A 15922-nucleotide genomic window follows, 5' to 3' on the forward strand; every position below is an offset into this window, starting at 1 on the left:
AAAAACTGATGACACCTGACACACATAAAAGCAAGCTGCAAAACTTAACAAGTACCCCTCCTCCCAAATAACAAATGTATAAATTGGAGGATCTTTTTGAGCTTGAGGTCAAATGGCCCTCCTGTCTTTCTAACTGGCCCTGGTAGCTACCTGGAGTACCTCTCTTTGTGACCTTCGGATTTTCCTGTAGGCTAACTAGGCTTCAGCCTAGGGCCTCAAGATCAAGAGGGGCCTATATTCCATATTTTTTATAAAAGTTAGTACCAATCACAACATGTTTCATTTAACATACTGATATATATCACAGTAATGATGTATTTCATTATCTCTCATGTAATTTACAAACGTAAAAATGGGAGGTGAAAGGTGGAATAGCTTAGGGCCTCTTTTCATGTAAATCGGCCCTGGTGACCTTATTGAGTGAATGTGACACATAGAAGGTACAGTCAAGAAGTTGCTCTTGCCTTGATTTATCTTATCCTATCCTAAAGGTTATAAATTGGAACAAAGTAGAAAAGACAATCTTTGAGGTTCCTAAGCCATTAAGGCTTTTGCATGAATGACAACAGAGAACCAGTAAAAATGCAGGTCTTCCCCATTTGCACACCAAGTGTTGGATAATCATAATAAGTAGTTCAATTATACTATCAATATGTTCTTCCTTAAGTAAGATTTTAAGGTTATTTTTCTGCTTTTGTAGGAAATTTTCAAGAATTCCCACAACCCTCAAAAGAAATAAAATCCTTAGATAGAAGCTATGTCACATAAATGGTCATAAATTTGAGCATAGAGACAAGTCTTGGCTTGAAAAGACACCATACTCATTTAATTTTCTTGTGGGGTAACTGCCTGATTAGGTAAGAGGCAACTGTCAACTGATTATCAGACAATTGATAAGTTTCATACTTTCAGGGTATGAATATGTGTTCCCAAATTACAAAATAATATCTGAAATAACACTTAGACTGAATGTAAATGATGTCCAACAAGTCCTCTGAAGACAAATTCTCTCTGCACAACCCCCCCTTCCCCAATACCAGTGCCAGGAAGCAACAGTAGGGGAAGGCCTCAGCCTCTATACTATGTTTGTTGTCTGAAAAGGCAACAGGCTAGTCACTGTGTGAAACAGGTTGCCAGACCAGATGGATCACTGGCTGATGCAACATGGTTCTTCTTATGTTTTGGGAATCAATCTTTAAATTACGTAGCTTACATATCCTAGGGTTAGAATGGACATGATTCAGGAGATCTGTGAATAGTTATTTAATGAGTAAACTGCTACTGCAGAAAATCCCAGTTCTAACTGGGACACAGCCCATTCCTCTCTCTTACCACTTACCAGACACTAATCCCCCTCCAAACCTTACAAAAAGATCTCGCAGTATCATCTGATTTGACCCTCATACAGATGTTCAAACAATCCTAGGGTAAGATTTCTCATAGCAGAGTAGTTTGGCAATCAGACTCACCCTACCAAGAGATAAGGCGGATTTCCCCTTCTTTCAGGTATAGATATGTGATAAGATATGGGGATTACCTGTTTGAGTTTTTCAATGCTTATACATTTAAGCATGGCAGCACAGAAGTGAATTCTACATGAAATCAGAGAATCTCACAGAGGTCCATTATGCACGGCCGCGGAAACAGCGATTTCGGGTCACAGGGAAAATGTGGAGGGGGAAGAAGCGAAGCAAACTGCTTATGCACAGGACGGGACGCAACGGCGGCAAAACCCAGAGTAACCGATTATGCACCCGGCAACTGCGGCGCCGCTTCTGGTTGCACCCCGGTTACCCGGAAGCTGCGCTTTCTTCTGCATTTCGCTAACGCGGCTTTTTCGGCGGCATGCACCGAAGCTGCGGCCGGTTGCAGCCAGCACCATGCGTTATCAGTGATTTTAGTCGCCGCTATTCCACCCCGAATGTGCACTATTCCCCCCGTGCATAATGGGCCAGAATGAGGCCAGATTACAGACCAGAGGAAGAAAGATGAACACACAATCCTAAAGACACTTTATGGGAAGAAAGAAGCTCTGAAATCAATGGAATGTGCTTGTTCCAAATGTGCTCAAAATTGTGGTGAAAGAAGTCTAAAAGAAAAAGACACTACTGAATCTCCAGGTTCACTGTACCACCTGCATTTCAATTGTTACATTGGGGTGACTATTTCAGAGTCCAGATCTTTTTAAGTGATTGAGTTGCCAAAGGTAGAGAGACATAATGCTGCTTCACTCTTGCAAATTGTTAAGGGATCAGAAGTGAGCTATGGAATTATGGGTTGCTCCTTTGCACTCTTTCTCTGGACAAAATTCCTTCTCTCTTGAAAAGATACCTGGCTACTGATGTTAACTTAATCAGTTAACCTAATGGTTAAACTAATTAGGTACTTAACTAAAACCAGTGTTTGAAGTTGGCTAACAAACACCAGTAAAGACAGAACATGGTTAGCCTCAACCACTGTTAACATTGGTGCTCATTAACTTTTGTTTAGACAGAAGGGAGAGGTTGAAGGGAATACAGGGTTGCATAGCTGGCTCCCAATCCCTTAACCAGCACTGAATCTGCAGTTCAACAGTTCTCTCTGAGGAATGTGCTGCCCCAATTTAGGCCAAGAGGAGTTAAAAAGCAAAATAAATACACCCAGCACAAGCATTAATGAAAAGGTTAACCATAAAGTTATATAAGCTTGTGATCTGAAGCACATTCATTTAAAAGGATGTACCATTTCAATGACTAAGGATTACCTAATGTTTTTAGGTTTAAGTTAATTACCTTGCCTTCATTACAGCTGTATCTGAGTACACCCAAGCTTTTAAATAATTATAAATTCATACAGTCTTTCATCTCCTATCGTAACACTGTCAGATGAAGAGTCATCCACCTTCTCTTAGTCCTTACTATGCAGCTTAACTAGAAGAAGAAAACCATTTTCATTCACACAAGTAATGCATCTTCTACTCTCTGTTTCTGCAGTGAAGAACAATAAACACAGGATCCTTTGAGCAACTGATGCACAAGAAGATATTGTAGCCTACTGCTCTGGTTTTAACCATGCTGACTTAAAAGTTTCACTCAATCCAACTGCACTTCCCACCACAGGATAAATAAGCATGAGACTGCAGCCCTAGTGTAACTCTTACAGGGTTGTTAAAAATAAAATGGAGCAGAAAAGAATGATGTAATCTGCTTTGGGTTTTCACTGGGACGATGCATGTAATACATACCCTGACATACTTCAGTATCCTTTTAGGCAGCAACAGATTCGCAGCAGTTTAAAGTTATCTCTTTCCCCCAAGGAACTTTAGAAACTTTGAGAATTCCAGAGGGGTAGCTTTCTTCATTTATTTCTTTATTTGCTTCATCTATAGGCTGCCTTTCTCGCTGATACTTAAGGCAGATTAAAAAACAGTTTAAGTCTATTGCAGCAAAAAAAGAAGAAAGGAAGACTCTTGTGGCACTTTAAAGGCTGACAACATTTTATTCCAGGGAAAACATCACTTCCATTTACATCTGAAGAACAGATTATTCCAGTTTCTACAGTAACAAAATTTTGTTAAATCTTTAGGGTGCCAAAAGGCTCCTATTTATTTTGGGAGCTGCAGTCCTGTAAAGGCACCTGGAGATTAATAATAGAACAAAAAAAATGGCCAGGTTTCCTTGAAAGAAACCACAACAATTAAACCGGCATAAAACTGACATTGTAATATAGAGCTGCTCTTCAATTCTTTATAGAACAGGTCCACATGTGCCACTGTAGCTCTTTTCCAGCTGTTTGAGTGCATGTATGAGAAGCAGAAAGCCAATACTTATGAGAAGCAGAAAGCCAATGCACTTGAACTGACTAATGCCCATATAGGCAGACTGATTTACAACCACAGTCAGTTATACTGGAAGACTTACCATACATTCCTAGCTTTTTAAGTGCTACGCCTGCCCTTCCTTTTACACATCATGCTGGTCAAAAGGTAAGCAGGAAGGAGCTTGTGATTATTATTTCATCATAGCTTGTGATCAGTTCCCACAGAACAGAGTATGACATTCCAAACTGCAGCACAAGATTACACACGGCATCTTGTGAGGGGATAATGACCTCCATTCCAAGCAAATATTTTTATGATAAAAGTTAAGTAGACCTTACTGGACCAACTTAAGTTGGTGTGAACAAGAAGTCAGGAGAAAATAAAGGTGCCAAGTGAACAAGTAATTCAAATGTTTTCAGTTTAAGGTAATAGAAAATATGCAGGGAGGGTCATATTTCTGTACATATGTATTTCAATATTTATATGCTGATTTCTTCTTCCATCATTCTCCATTTTAGTCTTACAACAACCACTTTGTAAGGTAGTTCAGCCTGAAAGAGAGTGACTGGCCCAGGGCTTCCATGGCAGAATGGGGATTAGGGCTGCCAGAACTTAGTCTGGCACTCTGACTACTACACTGAACTGTCCCTCACATACAGAGCCAATGCGATATAGAGCAGGTTTATTCAGCCTTTTGACCATGGAGGAACCCCTGAAATATTTTCCTGGCTTCAAGGAACCCTGGAATTGGTGGCATGCTCCTTCAAAGAAGTGGGCAGGGAAGTAAGATGCAGGAGACAGCCAATCAATCCATCAGTCAATTACCATATCAGTTGTGGAGAAAGATAACGCTTGTAGAACAATAAGGGAAGTGGGCTCTGGTGAGGTCTAGTGATGTCAGCAGCCATCCAAACTTCTGGAAAAGGCTGTGCAACCCCACGGGCCTCTCGTGTAATCCCTGAGAGAGTGTTGGACAAGGATCTGAGATATCCAGTTCAAATCCCCACCCTGCCCTGGATGGGGATCTCTCTCTCACTCACTCACTCACACTCACTCTCATCTACCTCACAAGCTTGCTGTGAGGATGAAATGGAGGGCAGAAGACCACTGCAAATCATTCTGGGTCCCCCCTGGAGAAAAGTGAGATATTAATTAAGTAAATAAGTAAATAAACAGATCCTTATCACAGCAGCATGGAACAGTTAGTCCAAAAGGTACTGTCTGAAGTTTCCTGCTGCTCTCTATGAAGAATGTCCTGAAATATTTCTTTACTAGCTTCAAAGCCCATTCCTAAGAATGGGCCCTGAAAGAGTCCCCTCCCCTAGCCAGGCAGCTTAAGGTGGCCTTGGGCCAAATGAAGTGGGGCGGGCAGGGACTGGGCAGCTCGTTGGCAGGAGCCGAGACAGAGCTCCTTAGCAGGCAGTCAGCAGGCCGGGAGGCCCTTGTGAGCAGGCCCAGCCTAGCAGGCAAGGAGGCCCTCATTAGCAAGCCCTCCACCACGACCCTCTCCCCTTACCTGCTGCTGGCTCCAGGCACTGAGGCATCTGAGAGCAAAGAGGCTAGAGTTCAGGGCTGGAGCCGCAGGGGCAGGGCCAATCAGGACAAAGCTGGCTGCACCCCGATTGGCCCTATTCCAACTTGGACAGCCGGACACGTCCCACCCCCTAGGCTGTTTCAGAAATACATAGAGGAACATCAATGGATAAGGATAGAAATGAATGTTGAATTAGGTAAGAGCAACGTAGAACTAACCATTCGAACTTCCCTTCCCTTAAGACTCCTTTAAAATCCCATAACATCTATCAGATATCACTTGATGTCATCTAAGGCCCCTTTCAGCTACAGGCCACAAAACTAAATGCTACTTTAGGGCTGATCCTGCGTTGAGCAGGGGGTTGGACTAGATGGCCTGTATGGCCCCTTCCAACTCTGTGATTCAATGATTCTATGATTCTACTCCCTGACTACACCAAATATATTTGTTGTCTCTCTAGAAATAGGAGCCCTACTGCTAAACCATCAAGAACAGAGAGTGAATGTGGAGAGAATGCCAGAGGGAATGAAATGAATGAAATTAACACACTCTCTTGACATGATGACACCTCTGACAACTTAATTGCTGTATCCCAACCATAATTAACATAGTAAAGCACACAGCATCTAAAAGCAGCTCATCAGGGAAAGGATGTAGCTAAACCAGACTGCAGGGTAAATCATACCTTTTAAAACAGAAGGACCATTTTTATACAGGACACTAAAAAGCTCATTTGTCTGGAACATATGAAAAGTACTTCTCAATGGGGCTGGGCATCAACCAGTTCTCAAGCCAAAATTTGGCATGAATTTGGCCCGGTTCAGAAATCCTGAACTGTCGTTTAGGGAAAGCGCCATTGCTGAAAATTTACCGTACCCGTCTAGTTCGGTTTGGCTGTTCAGCCCATTTAAACCTAACAGTTGAGCAGCACGGGTCCATAGCTGACCTGTTAAGTTTAAATGGCTGCAAGCCATTTCACCAATCGGTTTTTCTTCCCCTGCTTCAAAGCAAAACAGACCAATGAAATTGCTGCCAACCATTTCAACCTAGCAGCTGACTGGCACACCCATAAAAATTTTGTGCCTGGTCTACCTATGGGAACCTCCTCCACTCCTATGTTCCACCATGCCCTTTATGCTCAACTAAGAAAATTCTTCCAAGTGTATGAGCCCCAAATCAGGTCTTCAAGGTGTTCACTGGGATATTCTAACTGGAAGTCAACAATTATCTTCCTCTGGAGACTTGTAAAAAGCTTAACTTAAAAGATAGTTTCGAAGGTTAGCCATGCTGGTTTGCAGAACAGCTAGATTAGGGTCTCAGCAGCGCCTTAGAGATCAGAAAGAGTTTCAAACTCTTCAAGAATCAAAACTCCCAAAATACATGAAGGGAGCTCTAATTCTTGAAAGCTTATTATCCCCCCCCCCCCCAAACCTTGTTGGTTTCAAAGGTTCAGATCTAGCTTACATTAAAAGTGTTTTCTAGAAGCCATACTTTAAACTGGCTTTTGATGGACATTGTTGTTGTTGTTAGGTACGAAGTCGTGTCCGACCCATCGCGACCCCATGGACATAGCAATTAATATACTGTTACCCACACATACTTCTTGAGACGGGGATGGGGAATTCACCAAATAGACAGACAAGCTAATTGCAGCAAAACTATAGATCAGAAAAAGGAGCCAACCATTTTCCAGAGACTATTAGCCAAAATGGCATCTTGGTGTTCAGAAGAGGAATCCCTCTGATAACCAGATGCTGGGACCAGACAGTAGCAGACATTCTCTCAACTATTCCCCCAGGGTGAGCTTCTCAGAGGCATCTGGCTGGCTACTGCTGGAAATCAAAAGCTGGCTCCTACTCTCATTGAGAAAGGCCGTTTTTTATATTTGCATGTGCCTCTCAGCTAGTATTCATGCCACATATATGAATAATATTAATGCAGGCTAGAAGGTGGAAGCAAAATCAAATAGCCATTTGAACCAATCTAAGTTTTGCACGCACATTGTAATCCAGCTGAAGCCTAGACTGTATCATGTGTGAAAACAACCACAAGCTACAGCTTGAAAGAACAGCCAAGACAGAAACAACGGGCATCATTATGCAGAGGTAACACCCCCTTTCTATTCAACATGTCGTGGCAAATTAATGTCCACCTCAACATGAAGCTGGCGGTGGGATAAATGTAAATCTGTGACTTTTGAATGGGCAGACCCCAAGCCTCTCTTGCAAGGACCAGACCTGCTACTTCCACTCAGGGTTTGTCCTCCCCTTTAAGACCACAGCTGTTAGCTATACAGTTATTCAGTATTCAAAAAGATATTTAAACTAGTCTGTCCAGAAATGCAGTTAAAGAAGGAAAAAAACCATGCTGCCAAGAGTACAGATTTTTTTCCAAAATCCAATAAATCACTCCCAAAATGGTAATAATTTACATCTGCATGGCACTGTTGAAACAGCACAATACCCCACTCCCAATTAGAAGCCTCAGTTCAGCAGGCATGCTACCAAATCTGGGCAAAATGTACCTTTCTCCTGCCTCCTTCCATGTTCTCCAAGGACACTGAATCACAATGGAAAGACCTGTGCTCACTGGAGTTCCACATGATGGCATTCAGCCCAGCAAGGTTATACTGAACAGAACATAAGCCAGAGCCACTGGGTAGCTTTGTCCTGTGAACCCCCACTGCCCCGTGGAAACAAACACAAAACTGGTGGCTGAGGCACTGCCTGGAACACAAATAAATCAGATAAAGACATCCATGACCTGGTGAGCCCCGTCAAGCCCACCCTTCTGAGAGGAGGTGAGTTGAGATTTTCCTGCCTACTAAAAAAGAAAAAAAAATCTGATCTTTCGCCTTCTTTCTCGCCCAGTACCAAAGGTACCCGCTTCGCCTGAAAATCTAGGCATAGTTCTGGCCCCGTTTTAGCGTGACTTGGGTATCATTTACCCAGGCTGAACTGATGCCTTCCCAGATACCCCCGTGTCATCTCAATGCTCTGATTCTTTCTCCTCCACCCGCGAAACCGGCACCGTCTCCCGTTATACCCGACTCCGGCATTCATCGACAGTGTACACAAAAGCAGAGCGCCGGAGCCATCCTACAGCGCTGGGCGGCTCCCCGTGCCGCCCTCGTTTCCCTTGCATGCGCCAAGGAGAAAGGCAGGGCACGGGCGTCAAAGCCGAGATCCTGCCAGGCAGGGGGCAGCACCTCTCATCGCGCCCTGGCCACGAGCGGCCACCCTGTGGCCCAGCCAACCTGCATTTGGCTTTGCAGCCATCCCCCGGCTCTCTGCCGGCCTTGCTTGAAGGCGAGCGGCGCAGCATATTTGGGGGGGGGGGGGGGGCGGGGGGGGAGGAGGGAGAGGAGCGGCAAATAGTTTGCAGTGTAAAGGAGCTGCCTTGCACTGCAGCAGCAGCAGCAGCAACTTACGGGTTCCGCCAAGGCTCGGGTCTGGCGCGCAGCTCGCTCGACTCGTGCTGCTGCACTCGCACGCGCCGCCTCCTGAAAAGCTGCCCGGCCTTGGCGGCTGCGGCAGCGGCGCTCGGGCAGGGAGGAGACCGAGGCGGGGAGGAGGGAGGGGAGCAGCGGCGCCTCTCCCGTGACTCAGAGGCGGCCGCCCGCAGCAGCAGCAGCAGCAGCAGCAGCACCTGTGACCGCCTGTCACCCCCCTAGCGCCCTCCCCCCCTTCCCTGCGTCGCCCCCTGACGGAGGAAAGGCAGCCCCGCGTCCTCGAGGAGGAGGGGAAGGAGAAGCGCGCGGGCCGGCGACGGCAGCCGAACAAGAAGGAAGGAGCGAGGGAAGGCAAAACTGCCCCAGCCGGCTGCTCTACGAGCCCCCTCCGACCAGACAGCACCGCCGCTGCTTTCAGCTTGCTCCGCTCACCCCCGTAGACGCGCACGCCGGCCGGGAGGTCGGGGGGGGGGGGGGGCTGCCCGCCTTGCTCAGTGGCGGGGGCAGTGCCTCGGCAGAGAGCGCTTCCGCAGAAGGATCCGGTAAGAAGGTCCCCAGAACTTCTGCCTGAACAGACTCCACCGTGATTGGACTTGGAACTGGATCGTTAACACTTATTGCAGCCAGCATTGGACGTTACTGGGCGGCTGGCAGGCAAAGGCATTCCTTGTTTTACAGTTGAAAGCTTTAATTAATAACCGCCCGCGGTGGAGATGGCCGACCTCGTTTGGCTCGGCTCGGCTCGTCTGGTCTCCTCAGGGCTATTCAGACTGCTTAGGACACCTTTAGGGGGTTGGTGCCTGAGGCCTGCTCAGACCCAGGAGATGCTAACAAGCCCCAAGCAGGGACATAGCCAATGCTGAAGCAAAATACCTTATTTTTAAACAAAGAAGTGTTCACTTTGAGCCCATATCAAGCGTTAAATTGTATATTACATATATAGGGTATATTAATTGTATATTAAATATATAGGGCAGCCTAAACCTAAGACCCCAGCATTGTTGTTGCAGTGGCATCCCAGCACTGCTGTTTTGGCATCCCATGTTTGTTTTGCAGATGAGATGTGTGGGAGAAAAATGCCTCTCCAAGGGGCGGAGCAATAGTAATTTCACCGGAGCCCATAGTAACTCAGTGATATTGATTAATCACAATGATGTATGGTGCCAATGGGTTCTGAGTACCCAGCTTGCTGGGAGATAAAGGTAATGACTGGGGAAGGCACTGGCAAACCACCCCGTATTGAGTCTGCCATGAAAACGCTAGAGGGCATCACCCCAAGGGTCAGACATGACTCGGTGCTTGCACGGGATATCTTTACCTTTAGGGTTATACAGTGTAACTAATAATAATCATAACAGTAACAACAGTAAGAACCAGTACTGAGTAACAATAATATAACATATTCAAGCAGCAGGAACTGAGAGCTGTGATTTCTAAGACTCAGCACGGGTTTCACAAGAACAACCTTATCTCTTTTTTTGAGAAAGTGACTACCTTGCTGGATCAGGGGAATGCCGTGGACATAGTTTATCTGGATTTCAGTAAAGCTTTTGATAAGGTCCCACATGATATTCTTGTTCACAAGTTGGTCAAATGCAGCATGGATCCTAATTCTGTCAGCTGGATCAATAACTGGTTGACAAATCATACCCAGAGGGTACTTGTTAATGGTTCAACATCTTCTTGGAAAAGAGTGACAAGTGGAGTACCCCAAGGATCTGTCCTGGGGCCTGTGTTGTTCAACATATTTATAAACTATTTGGATTAGGGATTAGAGGAGATACTTGTTAAATTTGCAGATGATACTAAACTGGGAGGGGTAGCAAACACAACCGAAGACAGTAACATACAGGATGATCTTGATAGGCTCAAGAAGTGGGCTAAACTGAATAAATTCAATTCAATAGGGACAAATGTAAAGTTCTGCATTTAGGTAGGAAAAACCAAATACACCAATATAAGATGGGGGAGACTTGTCTTGGCAGTAGCATGTGCGAAGAGGATCTAGGAGTCTCGGTAGACTATACATTGAACATGAGTGTGACTCAGTGGCTAAGAATGCAAATGGGATTTTGGGCTGTATCAAATGGAGTATCGTTTCCAGATCACGGGAGGTGATGTACTCTGCTTTGGTTCGTCCTCACTTGGAGTACTGTGTTCAGTTTTGGGCACCCCAGTTGAAGAGGGATGTAGACAAACTGGAACGTGTCCAGAGGAGGGCAACAAAGATTGTGAGGGGTTTGGAGACCAAGACATATGAAGAAAGGTTGGGGGAGTTTGGTCTGTTTAGCCTAGGGAGGAGACGACTGAGAGGGGATCTGATAACCATCTTCAAGTATTTAAAAGGGTGCCATATGGAGGATAGAGAAGAATTGTTCTCTTACCCCAGAGGGACAGACCAGAACGAATGGGATGAAATTAATTCAAAAGAAATTCAATCTAAACATCCGGAAGAAGTTCCTGACAGTTAAAGCAGTTTCTCAGTGGAACAGGCTTCCTCGGGAGGTGGTGGGTTCTCCATCTTTGGAAATTTTAAATCAGAGGCTAGATAGCCATCTGACAGAGAGGCTGATTCTGTGAAGGGAAAGGGGTGGCAGGTTACAGTAGATGAGCGACTGGGATGTGAGTGTCCTGCATAGTGCAGGGGGTTGGACTAGATGACCCATGAGGGCCCTTCCAACTCTATGATTCTAAGTGGGTAGCCATGTTGGTCTGAAGCAGCACAACAAAACAAAATCAGAGTCCAGTGGCACCTAGTCTGAGGAAGAGTGCTTGCACTCGAAAGCTCATGCCTTGAATAAATCTTTATTGGTCTTAAAGTTGCCACTGGACTCTAATAATATAACAATTAATGATACAATAGAACTTTTTGGAGAGAACCCATAGGGGGTCAGTTGGGTTCAGGATGTGGAAGGGATGCCTGTGATGTCTGGTATCCTCAAGACTATGCCTCCTGAGACTATGGGGGGGGGGTCAAATCCCAGATAAAGATAGCTCTAATGCAATCTGGACAGAGTTCCAAGATTTAATAACTAGAGGGCATAAAATGGTGCGTGTGTGCGTGTTTGGGGGGGAGCTTGTAGGTTGTAGGAGCTGTTTAATCTGGCAATCTATCAGCTATATTGATCTGTTATATTTTATAGTTTTAATGCTAATTGCTTTTAGCCACTATTGAATATTTTGTTGTGCTGTGCCAAGAGGGGTGGTTATAGAATTCTAATAAACAAACAAACAAACAATGGTCAGACTGCCTCACTTCAAAAAGGACGTGGACAAAATTGAGAAGGTCCAGAAGAGAGTGACAAGAATGATCCAAGGCCTGGGGACCAAGCCCTATGAGGAAAGGCTGAGGTACCTGGGAATGTTCAGCCTGGAGAAGAAGAAGTTGAGAGGGGATATGATTGCTCTCTTTAAATATCTGACAGGTTATCACTTAGAGGAGGTCAGGAGCGGTGGAATTGGCTGCCTAAGGAGATAGTGAGCTCCTCCTCACTGGCAATCTTCAAGCAGATACTTAATGCAGGCTGATGCTGCATTAAAGCAGGGGGTTGGACTAGAGGGCCTTTTTGGCCCCTTCAACTCTGATTCTAGATCATACTCATGCACTTTCCATTTTTGTCTTAGATGTACCTTTAGCACTTTGCTTATTCTTTCCTTCTGTCCCAGGGCTGCTGAGCAGACTTCCACAACAGAGTGGGGACTCAAACCTGACCCTCCCCGATCTTGGTTCAGCACTCTGACCTCCATACCATATTGCTTGGACCCAGAAACAGATACAAAGGCATGTTCTCCAAAAGCCTCTGGTCTCTTTCTTACTAGGAAGCAAGAACATTGTGAGCAAGTAGAGACTCATATTTGAAGAAAGGACTAGCCACATTCCTCATAAAATGTGCTAATCTGTGTACATCCCCAAGGAATGTTTGACGCAAGTGGCCCCTCAGGCTGGAAGTTGCATATTTAAAGATTCCCCTACCCCAGCAGTACAAAAGGGAACAGATTATTTGACAGAGACAGAAATTATGACTAGGAAAGATATTACATGCACAATGTGGGGAAGTCTTAGAAAGAAACTTGACAAAAATATTAAACAAGTTTTCTTCATTGATCACCATATCTAAAAAAAGAAGAAGAAAAAACACCTTTCTCTTTATAAGGCCAGCAGCCCAGTTCTGAAAGGTGTTGAGAGGAATGCTAAGGATCAACATATTTAATTGGGAATTGAAAGACTCTGTATCTGGAATGAATGGTCATCCCTTTCCTGTCTTTAATTTGGAATCAAAGTCTTCTTGGGGCTTAGCCCACAATTATATTAGCTCATTTTTGCTTTCACTGTAAAAAATGTAAGTCATTCATAACTTCCAACTCTCTGTTAAAGTTGGCAATTCCAGTTCTCCATTGCCTGAGACCAGTATCATGGAACTTTAAAAGAGCTTCTAAAATATCTGTGGCATCATAAAATTATATTTTAAATTTGGATTAATATGAATACCTGTTTGTCTGACATCACAAAGCACACAATGAAATTGCCGTGGCTCAGAGAACACTAGATAGCTATTCTGTCAGGCTGCTTCTCTTCCATTGTTCTCAGTCTGAGCCAGCAGAGCAGCTTCTGCCCTGCATTCCTGGGAAGTGAATAATATCAGCAAAGATTACTTTCTAGTACCACATCTATTACTAACAGGCCATTATAAAGATTGAATATAACCTAATTAGGAAATGCTGTAGTCAGCTGGGCGTGGATTTGGGTTGATGAGGAATCATTTTACATGAGCATTGTTTGTTCTAAAATGGTGTTCATAGAAGATAAAGGAAAGGTACCTAATGTGGTTCTCAGTCCTGAGCTCAGATTTCACAAACAGAGTTTACATTCCTCATATGGTTACTAGAGAGCTAGGACCAGTCCCTAAAATACTCCTATTGAAGTATAAGAACTGCACAATGACAGAGTCAGTGTAAACCACATTTCACTAGTGCTTATTTCTTTTTAAAATTAAGATATATTAATGGGTAAATTGCAAAGTTTTGAGTAAGAGGCAAATTGAAAGGGAGTATGGTCCACAGGAATGCCATCTCCATCATCTGCAATTCCCAGGGAATTGGAGTTAGAGCAGATGTTTGTTCTACTGCAAAATGTATAAAGTCATCCATTTTCTCCCCATTTGTGCTAGGAGGTCAACACAATGATTGATTGCCAAACTTTTGATTGTAAGTAACTAAGAACATGTAATAACTAACTAAATTAATAAGTAAGTGTGCATGCACATGAAAGCTCAGCTGTAACCATATAAATAAAAGCATTGAGCCCTCCTGGGCAGAGCACTTGTCCGGACTTCAGGCCAATCAGGAAGCAGCAAAGCTGTGCCCCACTACTGCCCATCCCCAACAGCCCTGGCCCGGCCCCACTACTGCTCACCCCCAACAGCCCTGGCCAGGAGCACTCTGGTGAACTCTGGGTGTCCCAGAATGCCACTTCATAGCCCACAGAATAGCTGGCATTTTGACAGGGCAGAACCAGGTGCCAATCCAAAGTGGCCCACTTAGTTCTAGAAGATCCTTCAGGCCCTTGTAACCGTTTGAATGGTGTATGAATGGTGTATGAACGGTTTACTCGTCTGTTCTTTTTATTCCTGCAGCTTCACAAAAGCCACTATTATTCAGTCTGAACTTCTCACTGACAAGAAAGGGACCCATTTTAGAAGTTTGTTCATAAGAACAGGATAAGATGCATTTTTAAAATGGTAAAACACTGTGTCCATAAGAATGTGTCTAAACTATAACCATGATTGGTTTGAACAAGACTTGTTGATCTAATAAGCATACTTTAATATAAACCTTTAAGCATTTCTCAGCACACATCAGGCCACAGTTCTAACAGGGATAAACATCAAAGCCCATCGTCAAACTTACTAAGCTGTTCTGCTACTTCATCAAGGCAAATTTCATTGCTGCTGGAGGGCTGTCTCCATTCCCCGAGGTCACGGGAGGCACTTTCCAGCCCACCAGAGAGTCTTTCCATCTTTATCTTTCTCTCTTCCCCTCTCTTTGTTTACTTGTCTCCCTCTCTCTCTTTCTCTGTACTCCTCTCTGTCTTTCCCCCCTCTCTTACTCTATATTTGTCTCTGTTTTTCTTTCTATCTCTTTCTTTCTTTCCTTCTACCTAGATTTCTTCCTATCACTCTTTTTCCTCTCTTTTTTATCTTTCTTTCTTTTTCTATCCTCTTTCTCTCTCTCTTTCTCTCTTAATCACTCTCTTTCTTTCTACCTCTCTCTCTTTGCTGTTTTTCCCTCCCCTCATGCTAGCCCCCATTGTATCAGCTACAACGGGCTTTAATTCTAGTAACTTGAATAAAACTTTGTTGGTCTTAAAGGTGCCACTGGACTCTAAATTTGTTCTGCTACTTCTGACCAACACAGCTGGCTACTTGAATCTCAATTAATAAGAATAAAAGAGTTGATTCTTAGTTTGAGTTGGATTAGGTAGTGGCTTTAAAATAGTAATATATATACTCCACTAGCTCACAGCTACCTATATGTAGCCATGACTATAGGTTTAACTCCAGTACTGTGTCAGTATGATGCCCATATATTATAAGTATTACTACTATTGCACCTCATTTTCAAGTGAATTAAACATTCATACAGTGGGACCGCAAAGACTGCCCACCACCTTTTTCAGAGGATGTCAACCGGTTGTGGAATACCTTCTTTTCTCTTCACTCAGCATATTCTTGCAAAAAGTAAAGACGTTTTCCTTACATGAATTTTGATATTGGTTTTCTATTGTTGTATTTATTGATTATATATCATTCTGTACAGTTGTAGTAAAGAGGTGGTATAGCCATCATAATACATAAAATGATGACTGTATTTCCAACGATGTGCTGGCCTTCTGATTGGCATGTAATCAGAAGCACAGATGTAAGTCCTCTGATTGGCCAGAAGGAGAGCCTTTCCCACATGAGGGCCAATTAGAGGCTCTTCCCCACCCTCTCCACCTGGAAGAGGAGCTGGGAGGAGGTCAATGCCCAGCTCTGGCCAACTGTCCATCCCCTCCATGCTACCCTCCTGGCTAATGGGGAAGCTTGAGAATGGCCAGCTGTGCAGTCCATTGCTTTTGTGCTGCTCTTCCTGACCAATG

The 15922-nt window shown here is 44.2% G+C and overlaps 1 protein-coding gene across 5 annotated transcripts in view; it reads right to left on the reverse strand.

Annotated features, from left to right (window-relative positions):
• CDC42EP3 (CDC42 effector protein 3) overlaps window positions 1–8910 on the reverse strand; it is a 35605-nt gene extending 26695 nt beyond the window's left edge. The window contains exon 1 of one of the 5 annotated variants that reach the window (XM_077343668.1): window positions 8764–8910. The gene's annotated coding sequence lies outside the window, so the exon portion shown is untranslated. Of the gene's footprint in view, window positions 1–7857; window positions 8008–8589; window positions 8609–8763 lie in introns of those variants that run through there. The other 4 variants (XM_077343659.1, XM_077343687.1, XM_077343677.1 and 1 more) reach the window with 4 other exon arrangements.
• Between the last annotated feature and the right edge of the window lie 7012 nt (window positions 8911–15922).

The sequence above is a fragment of the Paroedura picta genome, chromosome 1, assembly GCF_049243985.1.
Source record: "Paroedura picta isolate Pp20150507F chromosome 1, Ppicta_v3.0, whole genome shotgun sequence".
NCBI lineage: Eukaryota > Metazoa > Chordata > Lepidosauria > Squamata > Gekkonidae > Paroedura > Paroedura picta.